This window comes from Schistocerca cancellata, chromosome 4, assembly GCF_023864275.1.
Source record: "Schistocerca cancellata isolate TAMUIC-IGC-003103 chromosome 4, iqSchCanc2.1, whole genome shotgun sequence".
Taxonomy (NCBI): Eukaryota; Metazoa; Arthropoda; class Insecta; order Orthoptera; family Acrididae; genus Schistocerca; species Schistocerca cancellata.
The window spans coordinates 369,422,670-369,434,608 of NC_064629.1; the positions used below are offsets into that span (position 1 = coordinate 369,422,670).

Here is an 11,939-nt window from a genome sequence, read left to right on the forward strand (position 1 = left end):
TACGTGTTTTAGTGCCATTGAATGGGATGAATAGAAGCGAATCTTACAAAAAAAGTTCTGTGTTACCGTGTTGGAAGCCAGATAGGAATGTCATTCGGAGTTGTTTGTCTACATTGGTAGTGGACCAGTCAAAATGCGAAATTATGAATCTCAAAGTTGGTGACACTGTCAGTTGATGTTTCGTTCCCTCTATGTCGAACATCGGATGTGGTGCTAAATTTGCTTACTTTGAAATTTATCTGTAAGTAACAACTTAAATTGTATTGTTTCAGTTTAAGCAGATGGTAAGCAAATTTGGAATTCTGTTTCGTTAGACAAATGTTCAGTTTTAACGTACACTTTAATCTGACTTAAGTTTCGTCTAGTTCAAAATGTAAGGTTGTGTTGTAATTTTTGGAGTGAATAGAAACGGTAATGTTCAGTGTTTCTTCAGAAGATGACCAAGAATTTCGCAGAAATGAAGAACCACATGGAACTGTTTTCAACGCAGGTGATTAGGCTCTGATTAAAGTATACGAAAAAAGGTAACAGTCAGTTAGATTTTATACGGGTAAAAATTGTTATTTAGACGGAAAAGGTTATGCTGACGTTTTTTTGAGAAAATAGGGCCGATTAAATAAGTTTATTTTAAGATATGAACGAGTTACATTTTAGTCAAGGGGAAGTTGTTCGGAAGCTCTTCGTCGCTACTTGTTGAATCAAGGAAAGTATTTTTAAACATGACGTCAGAACTTAATGTATTAAAAAACAAACCAAGTTCATCAATTTAACGTCACAATAAAGTAATTAGAGATATAACAATTTTTGGACAACAAAATAAATAACCACAGTTCATGGAATATTTTTAGTTTTTATACTGAATATAACGTTGTTTGGACCAGGTGGTAAATTGCTGGTAAGTTCCTATGGGATCAAACTGCTAAGGACATCGGTCTCTATGCTTACACACTACTTAATACAACGTAAACTAAATTACACTGACGACAACACATACACCCATGCCCCAGGGAGGGCTCGAACCTCCGTCGAGGGAAGGGGGGGGGGGCGCAAACCGTGCCAAGGCGCCCTAGACCGCACGGCTACCCCGCGGGGCCCTTGGACCAGGTAAATTCCCAAAGAGCAATAACTAGAAAAAATTATGAGATTAGCACTGCTGTTGCTATTCAACCCACTCTGTGGTGTGAATAGAAACACGAAGCTCTTTTTTTTATATTATAAAAGCATGAGGTAGGTCAAAAATCTAATTATAAGTTTAAACGTTGGCAGAAGATCTACAAGGTAGAAAGAGCCTGAACGGCTTTCAAGGGAAGAGTTGGGTTGTTTGGGGGAGGAGACCAGACAGCGAGGTCATCGGTCTCATCGGATTAGGGAAGGACGGGTAAGGAAGTCGGCAGTGCCCTTTCAAAGGAACGATCCCGGCATTTGCCTGGAGCGATTTAGGGAAATCACGGAAAACCTAAATCAGGATGGCTGGACGCGGGATTGAACCGTCGTCCTTCCGAATGCGAGTCTTGTGTGCTAGTCAATGCGCCACCTCGCTCGGTGCTTCCAAGGGTGTTGCATGGTAGTTTGTGCTGAGAAATGATTATTAAGAAAAAGATGCGGTACTCTGTTTTCGAGTTAATTAGCTTTGAAATTAGCCGATCAGGCGGTTGCACGCAGAAATTAAAGCGGTCCGCCAGATACAATTAGTGTCAGTTGTTCTGGTAGCGTGGATGCTAGCGCACGAGACTGCTCATACTTTAGCTCGGGTTCGATCCTTACTACGTACAAAATGGTTCAAATGGCTCTGAGCACTATGGGACTCAACATCTTAGGTCATAAGTCCCCTAGAACTTAGAACTACTTAAACCTAACTAACCTAAGGACATCACACACACCCATGCCCGAGGCAGGATTCGAACCTGCGACCGTAGCAGTCCCGCGGCTCCGGACTGCAGCGCCAGAACCGCTGGACTACCGCGGCCGGCTTACTACGTACCTTCCCCTTGTTCGGTGTTACGAAACCACACGAAGTACAAAATGTTCAAATGTGTGTGAAATCTTATGGGACTTAATTGCTAAGGTCATCAGTCCCTAAGCTTACACACTACTTAACCTAAATTATCCTAAGGACAAACACACACACACCCATGCCCGAGGGTGGACTCGAACCTCCGCCGGGATCAGCCGCACAGTCCTTGACTGCAGCGCCCTTAGACCGCTCGGCTAATCCCTCGCGGCACACGAAGTACACGTTCGGCGACACCATCTCTGACGGACCACTTGAATTTTCGCGACCAACGGCCTGATTGGTTAACTTCGGTACTGATGAACTCGGAAACGGCCCAGTGAATTGAATTTTTTTTCTTAACAATTATTTCTTAGCACAACTTACCCTGGAACACCCTTACAAGGTTTTCAGACTGTTTCTGACTACCCGATCTTCATATTTCTTTTTAAAATTATCAATTTTTTCAAAGTCAAAATCTGTTTCTGTTCACCCCTTTTTACGGCAGTGCTATTTATTTTGTTGGAAGAGCTAGTGTATTTTGATATCGTTGGTGCAGAGTGAGGGGATTTGTGACAGCTTCATCCCATCGAAAGTGCTTTATTTACTTGAATTGTTCGGCCGTTGCTAACAGACCTCCGTCGTTGCACCCTTGCAGGAGTCACGTAAGTTTCCGTATTCGGACTCTGCTGTACAAATCTGATTTGCCATCGAGTCCAGACGTGCAACTCGATCTGTACGTCGACAGCACAGAGCTATTAACTAGCACACCTCACCTGCCACCACCTGCTGTCTTGGTGGGCGAAGTGGAGATAAGCTTCCGACGCAGCTAAAAATAAAGAACTCGTAGGAACGAGACATTAAGTCTCTGTGGATTTGAAGCAGTTGGGTATCCTGTGCGTATCTGTACAATAAGAAATCACGGTCAAGCACGTGGGTGTCACATTCGACAGGCGTCCAAAAATGACGCCAGCAGATGAAGACCTGTGAGGGGAGGGGCAGGGGAGAGGGGGGGGGGGGAAGAAAAGGAGTAGGGAGGTTGCACTAGCTTTACCCAGTGGTTCTGAAATTCCTTTAACAAAGCAGACTGCCAACATGAGCAGCTTCAAAGTAAATATCCTCGGTTTAGCGAAGGAGCTAAAATCTCTTAATAAAGACAGGATCTCCGGTCCAGACCGTATACTAGTTAGGTTCCTTTAAGAGTATGGTGATAGAACAGTTGCATACTTAGCAATCACAAACAACCGCTCGCTCCTCGAAAGATCCGTAACCAAATACGAACTGGAAAGTTGCACAGGTCATTAATACTCAAGAAAGGAAATAGGTGTAATCCACTGAATTACAGACCCATATCGCTAATGCCAATTTTCAGTAGGATTTTGGAACATAAACTGTGTTCGAACATTATGATTTACCAGGAAGAAAACTATTGACAGACAGCCAACACGGATTCACGAAACATCGTTCTTGTGAAACACAACTAGCTTTTTATTCTCACGAATTAGTGAATTATATCGACAGGGGACGTCAAATTGGTCCCATATTTTTAGATTTCCAGACGGCTTTTGACACCGTTCCTTACAAGCGACTTCTAATCAAACTGCATGCCTACGGAGTACCATCTAAGTTATGAGACTGGATTTGTGATTTCCTCTCATGGAGGTCACAGTTCATAGTAATCGACGAAAAGTAATCGAGTAAAACAGAAGTAATATCTGACTTTCTCCAACGAAGTGTTATAGGCCCTCTGATGTTCTTGATCTATATGAACGATTTAGGAGGCAATCTGAGGGGCCCTCTTACATTGTTTGCAGATGATATCATTTACCGTCTTGTAAAGTCATCAGATGATCAAAACCAATTGCCAGATGATTAAGACAAGATATCTGTATGATGTGAAAAGTGGTAATTGACTCTGCATCATGAAAAGTGTGACGTTAACCACATGAGTACTTAAAGAAATCCGCTAAATATAGGTTACACGATAAATCATGCAAATCTAAAGGATATGAATTCAGCTAAGTACTTAGGGGAACAGTTACAAATAACTTCAAATGGAACGATCACATGAAATACTGTGGTATATTGGCAGAACACTTCAGAACATTTAGAAAATGCAACAGGTCTACTAAAGAGACTGCCGACATTGCGCTTGTCCGTCCTGTTATGGAGTAATGTTGCGCTGTATAGGGCCGGGATCAGAGAGGACTGACGGAGAACATCGAAAAATTTCAAAGAAAAGCAGCTCGTTTTGTATTACCTTGAAACAGGGGAGAGAGTGCCACGTATATGACTCACGAATTGGGGTGGCAATTATTAAAACAAAGGTGTTTTCCTTTGTGGCAGGGTCTCCACGTGAAATTTAAATCACCAACTTTGTTCTCCGAAAGTGAAAATGGTTTTTTGACACCATCATACATAGGAAGAAATTATCATAGTAATGAAATAAGAGAAATCAGAATTCGCACGGAAAGATTAAACTGTTCTTTTTTCCCACGCGCTGCCCGTGAGTGAAAAGATAGAAAAATAGAAAGAAAGTGGTTCCGTGAACCCTCTGCCTGGCGCTTAATTGTGAATTGTGGAGTAATCTTGTACATGTAGATGTAAACTCAACGTCTACCTTTCCCCAGAATCTTGGAGCTACGTATTCTGTACACGACACTATTCCGCCCGATTTAGGAGTACGCAGTCTGCGAAATTGAGGCCTATGCACTCATCGATCGCCTGCAGAACGCAAAATCGAGCTCTCAGTTCACTTTGCACCTGCCTCGGGATTTTCCGATTTGATCAGGTTGGTGGAATACCTTACCTCCGGGATAGGTTTATGCGACTGTTCGGTGAGCCCGACGAGAAATTTGCGATCACGTTTTCGTAACATACTAATACAACTTTTCTTCCTGTGTTTCAAATCTATGCCAGAAAGGACAGCCAGAGATGACAAGAACGTAGGGACAGACATCGAATGTTTAAAGGAGCAGCCCGCAGGGTTAAGCCTTCATCGAAGAAAGGGAGAAGACGAATTTCCATTTAGAAGATTTAGGTATTTTCGCCTGCAGTAATCAGTAGAGGTTCACAAAGGAGCTCAGCAGCAAGAGCAGTAGTTAATAGTTTGTATACATCGCTTGGATCAGTGTTATTGTTACGTAATTTTGTGTAGAAGTGAACAGTAGTCTGTTTTGAGGCCATGGGAGCCTGTGCAAGTGTTCGTTGCCGCCATCGCTCTGCTTGCCGTAATCAGCCAGCGCAGTATTTCACCACCACACACTTCTTGACACACTGGCACAACCGTTTGGTTAACGACCAAAGATATTTCCGAAGCCTGGGACGCTTTGACGGCTTTGAGGCAAGTAGGCTTCGATAAGCCTGGAGCGTATGCTCTCAACAAGTCCACCCTGGTGCGTGTAAATACAGGCCAATCAGCCATCAAGTGGCATCGAATTGGAGACTGCTGTAAGAGCGGTGGAGTCGTTGTCGCTCACCCATCATCCACTGGAGCAGCTATTTCCATTCACAACCTTCTTGGTGGTCCAGCCGCGGCACTGATGGGTCGAGGATGGAACAGAGATCTTCCCAGCTGACGATCAACTTAGCGTCTGCTTCCACCAGACATCGCCAGCCAGGCTTTGAGACGGGGTTCGTTCTCTGAAAGTCTGCGATTTCGTCATTCGCTACGGCTGGGCAGGCATCCCGTTCTCTGTTCGACGCCGACTCCCTACCTTGCAGGTACAGGCACGAGCCTCCTGTAGTAAATTGTAATAAATAAATGACGGGATTAACAGGCCCCAAGCTGAATGTAACTGGGACTCAGTCCTCTACTCTCTAGAGAAACTGAGCCCCTACAATTTATTTGCTTTTAGTAGGGCTGCTTACATTGTTGTAAGACTATGCATATTTTTTGATCGTTTGTGTAGAGTGAGCTAACTTCGTAATTCATATTTTCCGTGCACCAAGATATTCGTAGTGTTTATTTACTCGGTCAACAGTGTCACTGTCAGGTAATTTTATCTCTTGTTCCAGTCAACTTGTTTTTTCTCAATTAGTCCCTGACTGCGGTGTTTCGTAAATGTTTTCGAATTTTTATGCGAAATTTACAGTCGAAAGTGGACAGGGACTATACATGTTGTGTGTGGACACAAAGTAAATCTGCTACAGCCTGGAAACAACGATAAGGTGTGTCTTTCACGATCGACAGCTTTCAGACTGCTGCCGTAAGCGGCAGAGCCATTGTGCCACCAGTGCCAAAAGCTGTGACACCTCTGGTACCACTGGAATTCCCAAGAAACCTCGACCTCACTACACTTTTCAACGTGCTTCATATAACTGGTTCATGTGCACTCGAGAGTGAGTAGCAGACAGTACTGTGCTCGGGTACCTCTGGTTAGAAGGTATGTGTGGGAAATGTCACACGACTGCCAGCTTACTAAATAGCCACATGTATGGGGCATCGCCTTGCATTGATAACACATTTGAGCCAGTACAAGATGCCCTATCTGTTATGCCAGTGGCCGATTTTTCTGCAAAGCCAGGACACGCACAGTGGGTAGTTTTGTTGATTGTTGATTGTTGAATGTTAGGCGGGAAATGGAGCCCCTCAGGTAAAGAAAAGGCATGTCAGGAGAGATCAGTGTGCCCTCCATATGTTTGATGAGAGTTCTCGTCCAAGACATGGACGAGGCTGGGTGCAACCAGATAGAAATTGTAACTCATGTCGGTACGAATGACACTCGCCGCCTGTCTTCTGAAGACCACCTCGGTTGTTTTACACAAATGGGTGTTTTGATGAAATAAGCCTAGCATCAAGTGCGGGGCGGAAACATAGGTCACTATACTCAACATAGTACTCAGAAGAGATCGCAATGCACTGATCTGAAACCGAGTGGAAGCCCTAACACAGAGGCTCAGACGATTCTGCGACGATCTCTGATACGAATTTCTCCACCTTGCTACGGAGTGAAAAGCTACGGAGTGAAAAATTAATACTGTAAACAAGCACTACAAAGGGAATCGGCTACTGGGACAGCTGAGTGCTTGAAGTGTGCACACGGAGTGCCTATACATGTATAAGAACCCATACACAGGGTCAATGATGAAGCACCTGCGGAAACCGAAGACAGCTCAGCTACTGTATATTACTCTCCGAGAGTTTTCGTCCTTGTAGATCGGGAAGAGACATAGTACATGTGATGCAAATAAACCGCAGGAGCATCACTGCTAAGATCCCAGATAATAACTTTATGGACGAAAAGGTTTTTCAACGTTGGCTTGATGACATAATTAATTCAACACCAGTAGTTTTCTGCATCTTTGGATTGGATATACTATCCAAGTGTTCTCAGAATGTTTTAGAGAATAAGCTATTATCAAATGGTTCAAATGGCTCTGAGCACTATGCGACTTAACTGCTGAGTTCATCAGTCGCCTAGAACTTAGAACTAATTAAACCTAACTAACCTAAGGACATCACACACATCCATGCCCGAGGCAGGATTCGAACCTGCGACCGTAGCGGTCGCTCGGCTCCAGACTGTAGTGCCTAGAACCGCACGGCCACTCCGGCCGGCCAAAACTATTATCCGATTTAAGATAACTGCTAGGTTTTCCACAGCCCTGTGATGTCAGAATCCAGGATAGCGGTCCTGGGAATATGAGGACACTTTTGAGACTTTTTACATCAGTATCATTTAAATCCAAGGTGGCGATCCATAACAGTACCTTGGAAAACAAGACTATTCCAAAGTTTTGTATAGGTATGTGAATTCAAGATGGCGATCCAAGATGGCCACTGGGTTTTCCCCAGCTCTATGACATCAGAACACAAGATAGTGAACATGAGTATACGAGAACACGCTGAGATTTCATGTGTGTTCTTAGTTAGAAGCCAAGCTGATCACTGGACTTCCCTGGACGTCACAGACTATTTGTATTAAGTTTAGTATTCAAATAAACCAGTTAGACAATTCCCTCTACCCCTCTGACAACATGGATTGACATTCAAAGTTTGGAACATAAGAATTGATTTGCTTTACGTTTAAACCTGTACGCTTGGTTATGTAGTTAAGTGTTAGCTACATATTCCACTGATCATTTGAACGATGCTTTTCTCAAAGTGATTTGGAACAAATTAGTTCACAGAATATGTATGAGTGATTAGTGTCTTTAGTTCTAATTATGCCACTACACTTAATAGTTAGATTGTTTATTTTATTTTTTTTAATTTTTGTACAGGCTAAAACTTTTTACGTAAAAATTTGTCCTTGGGATAGGAGCTGTCAAGGATAAGTGATTTTAGGATAGATTTTAAAACTGCTTTGCTACCTGTCAGATATTTTATGGTATTGGGAAAATTATCAAACATTTCTTTAATTGCACACTGAACTACTTCATCAACCACTGACAGCTTCAGTAACGGGTAATAAAAGTCATTTCTTCCTTTAGTGTTGAAATGTGGACATCACTATTCTCAAATAATGATGGATTATTTCTGACAAATTTCATTACAGTATATATGTATTGTGATGATTCAGTTAAGATGCATAACTCCTTGAAGATGTGCCTATGTGATGACTGCAGGTGAACACTTCATAATATTCTTACTGCTCACATTTGTTCAATAAATATTTTCTTTTTGAGTGAAGAGTTACTCCATAAAATAGTTCCACAAGACTTCACTGAGTTCAAATATGCAAAATATCACAGGAACTCGACTCTTTTGTATCTTAGTTTAGCAATTACACGAAGAGCAAAAGTATGTGAAATTAATTGTTTGGAAAGCTCTGGAAGATGCTTCTTCTAGCTGAAGCTTCCATCAATATATACACCCAAATATTTGGAGCTATCTACCCTGTTTTCTGACTCCTGCTCATGTGCTACATCACTGGTTGTTATGTCACTGTGTGTTGTACGGAATTATGGATACAATGGCAATCATGCAGACAACCAGTTGCATATCAAAAGTTTATTCAAACCTCTCCCAAGTTTCGACAGATGTAAACCTGTCTTCATCATAAGAAGTAATAATACTTGTTCTTCTGAGGAAGACAGCTTCACATCTGTAGAAACCTAGGTATAGGTTTGAATAAACTTTTGACATGCAACTGGTTGGCTGTATGATTCCCATTGTACACGTAATTCTACAGTTACTGACTGTTGCTATGTGCGAGTTTTATTGTAGAGAACTGAATATAGAGTGTTTTCTCAAAATTAAGGGAAATTCCGTTTTCAGAGAACCATTTAATAATTCCTTGGAAAACTTTATGAACAGTTTCTTGTGTTGCTTTCTCTCTAATGGGATTTATTATAACACTAGTATAATCAGCAAGACGTACCAATTCCTCTAGATTAAAGTTAAGTGGCACGTCATTAACATATATAAGGAATAGGAGTGAACCCAAAATTGAATCTTGTGGGACTCTCTGAGTTATTCCTCCCTACTCACTAAAACTTCCTCTTCTTTCAATAGTGTTTGAATTATTCATTGAAAGTTCTCACATACTGTTTGTTAAGGATGACTCAGACCAATTATGTGTAAAGCAATCAATTCCATAAAATTAAAGTTTTTCTAAGAGAAGAACACGATCTGTGAAATCAATCTCCTTGGAATGATTCCATAAAATAGCAAGTAGTGATATTTCATTATTTACAATTTGTAATATTTGGTGAGTGAAAGTATAAATATCATTTTCAGTCAAGTAGTCCTACCTTTTCTGCGTAAAATTGAGACTTTTTTGAATGTTTTGGAAAGAGGCTCGTTAGAGAAACTGAACGATGATTGTCACCGTACTTGTAAAGAGGTTTAACAGCTGCATATTTTAATCTTTCTGGAAAAGTTTCCAGTGCCAGTGATGGACTACATGTATCAGTAAGTACAATACTTATTAATTTCGAACTATTCCTCAGAATTTTGTTTGAAATGCCATCAACACCATATGAGCTTTAGCTTATTAGAATTATCATATGTCTGTGAAGGTTGTTGATGCTTCTTCTAGTTGCTTAAGGTTATGTGGTTTGATCTTTTTAAGATATTCTCCTGCTTCTTCAATTGAACCATTTAATACTATTTTTTGCCACATTTATAAAGTAATTGTTGAAGTACTTGTAATCTGTGCATTATCAGTCACAACATTGTCATTAAGTGTAATTGTTGTGGTATATTGTACACTGTCAGATTGTCATGTCTCCCATTTCACAGTATCCCACACAGTTTTAATTTTATCATCTACATTATTAGTTGAAACTTCCTGGCAGATTAAAACTGTGTGCCCGACCGAGACTCGAACTCGGGACCTTTGCCTTTCGCGGGCAAATGCTCTACCAACTGAGCTACCGAAGCACGACTCAGGCCCGGTACTCACAGCTTTACTTCTACCAGTACCTCGTCTCCTACCTTCCAAACTTTACAGAAGCTCTCCTGCGAACCTTGCAGAACCAGCACTCCTGAAAGAAAGGATATTGCGGAGACAAGGCTTAGCCACTGCCTGGGGGATGCTTCCAGAATGAGATTTTCACTCTGCAGCGGAGTGTGCGCTGATATGAAACTTCCTGGCAGATTAAAACTGTGTGCCCGACCGAGATTCGAACTCGGGACCTTTGCCTTTCGCGGGCAAGTGCTCTACCAACTGAGCTACCGAAGCACGACTCACGCCCGGTACTCACAGCTTTACTTCTGCCAGTACCTCGTCTCCTACCTTCCAAACTTTACAGAAGCTCACCTGCGAACCTTGCAGAACCAGCACTCCTGAAAGAAAGGATATTGCGGAGACATGGCTTAGCCACAGCCTGGGGGATGTTTCCAGAATGAGATTTTCACTCTGCAGCGGAGTGTGCGCTGATATGAAACTTCCTGGCAGATTAAAACTGTGTGCCCGACCGAGACTCGAACTACGACTGTAGCTGTGAGTACCAGGCGTGAGTCGTGCTTCGGTAGCTCAGTTGGTAGAGCACTTGCCCGCGAAAGGCAAAGGTCCCGAGTTCGAGTCTCGGTCGGGCACATAGTTTTAATCTGCCAGGAAGTTTCATATCAGCGCACACTCCGCTGCAGAGTGAAAATCTCATTCTGGATACATTATTAGTTTATGTCAGGATATGCATATTTATTGACTTTTAGTGACTTTCCTTAAAATATTACATTATTTTTTGTAGAATGCAAACAATGTTGGATCATGCCTTACTCTGGCCTTAATATAAATTTCCTTTTTCTCTTACTTGAAATTTTAATTCTTATAGTTATCCATGGCTTACATGTTTTCTTACTGGACTTTCCGGATAACTTCTTAGGAAAGCTACTTTCAAACTTACACACAAATTGAATTTCACATTAGCATATGTTTCTATACATACATCCTCCCATACCCTCTTTTGAGTACTCTACAAACACCGCACCTCTTTCTCATTAATAAACCTCACTACTTTGTATGAGCATGCCTCAGAGATTTAAGGTGCTACATTAACTGTGCATCACCATTAGATAGTACATTAGGGACAGACGTGGACAAAATGCCTTGTTGTATTTAAACATACATATCTCCAAAACTATTAGAGCTAAAGTAGTAAAACTTGAAACTGTGATGTACAATATAATGTTTGGTATTCTGTGAAATTTTTGTTTGAAAATGAGCTTCGACATACATTTTATAACGATTTGAGTTTTTAATTACCATTGTTTCTATAATGTACCTTCTCTCGTAAAATAATCGAGCAATGAAGCTGGAACTTCACAGTTTACATCTGCATAAGACGCTAATAAAACGTTTGTAACAGATTTTTGTTTAAGGCCATAGCTGCTTCTAAATTAATTTTTCGGTTTTGTGTTACCTGGGGCTGCTCTATTTTTCTCAAGTTTTAAAGAACTTTTCTCAGAGAAAAGATAACGGGAAAGTGCCGTAGATGATTATTCAGTAATTCTTAAGAACGATGCCAAATTTCAGGATGTTACCTTTTATAGTGCCAGAAA

General features: G+C 41.5%; 2 non-coding genes across 2 annotated transcripts; both read right to left on the bottom strand.

The window, feature by feature from the left end:
• Positions 1–10,245: 10,245 nt before the first annotated feature.
• Positions 10,246–10,320, bottom strand: Trnas-cga (transfer RNA serine (anticodon CGA)). Its single transcript has one exon. It is a non-coding gene; the product is annotated as a tRNA-Ser (tRNA).
• A 226-nt stretch (positions 10,321–10,546) lies between these two features.
• Trnas-cga (transfer RNA serine (anticodon CGA)) lies at positions 10,547–10,621 on the bottom strand. Its single transcript has one exon. It is a non-coding gene; the product is annotated as a tRNA-Ser (tRNA).
• Positions 10,622–11,939: the final 1,318 nt, after the last annotated feature.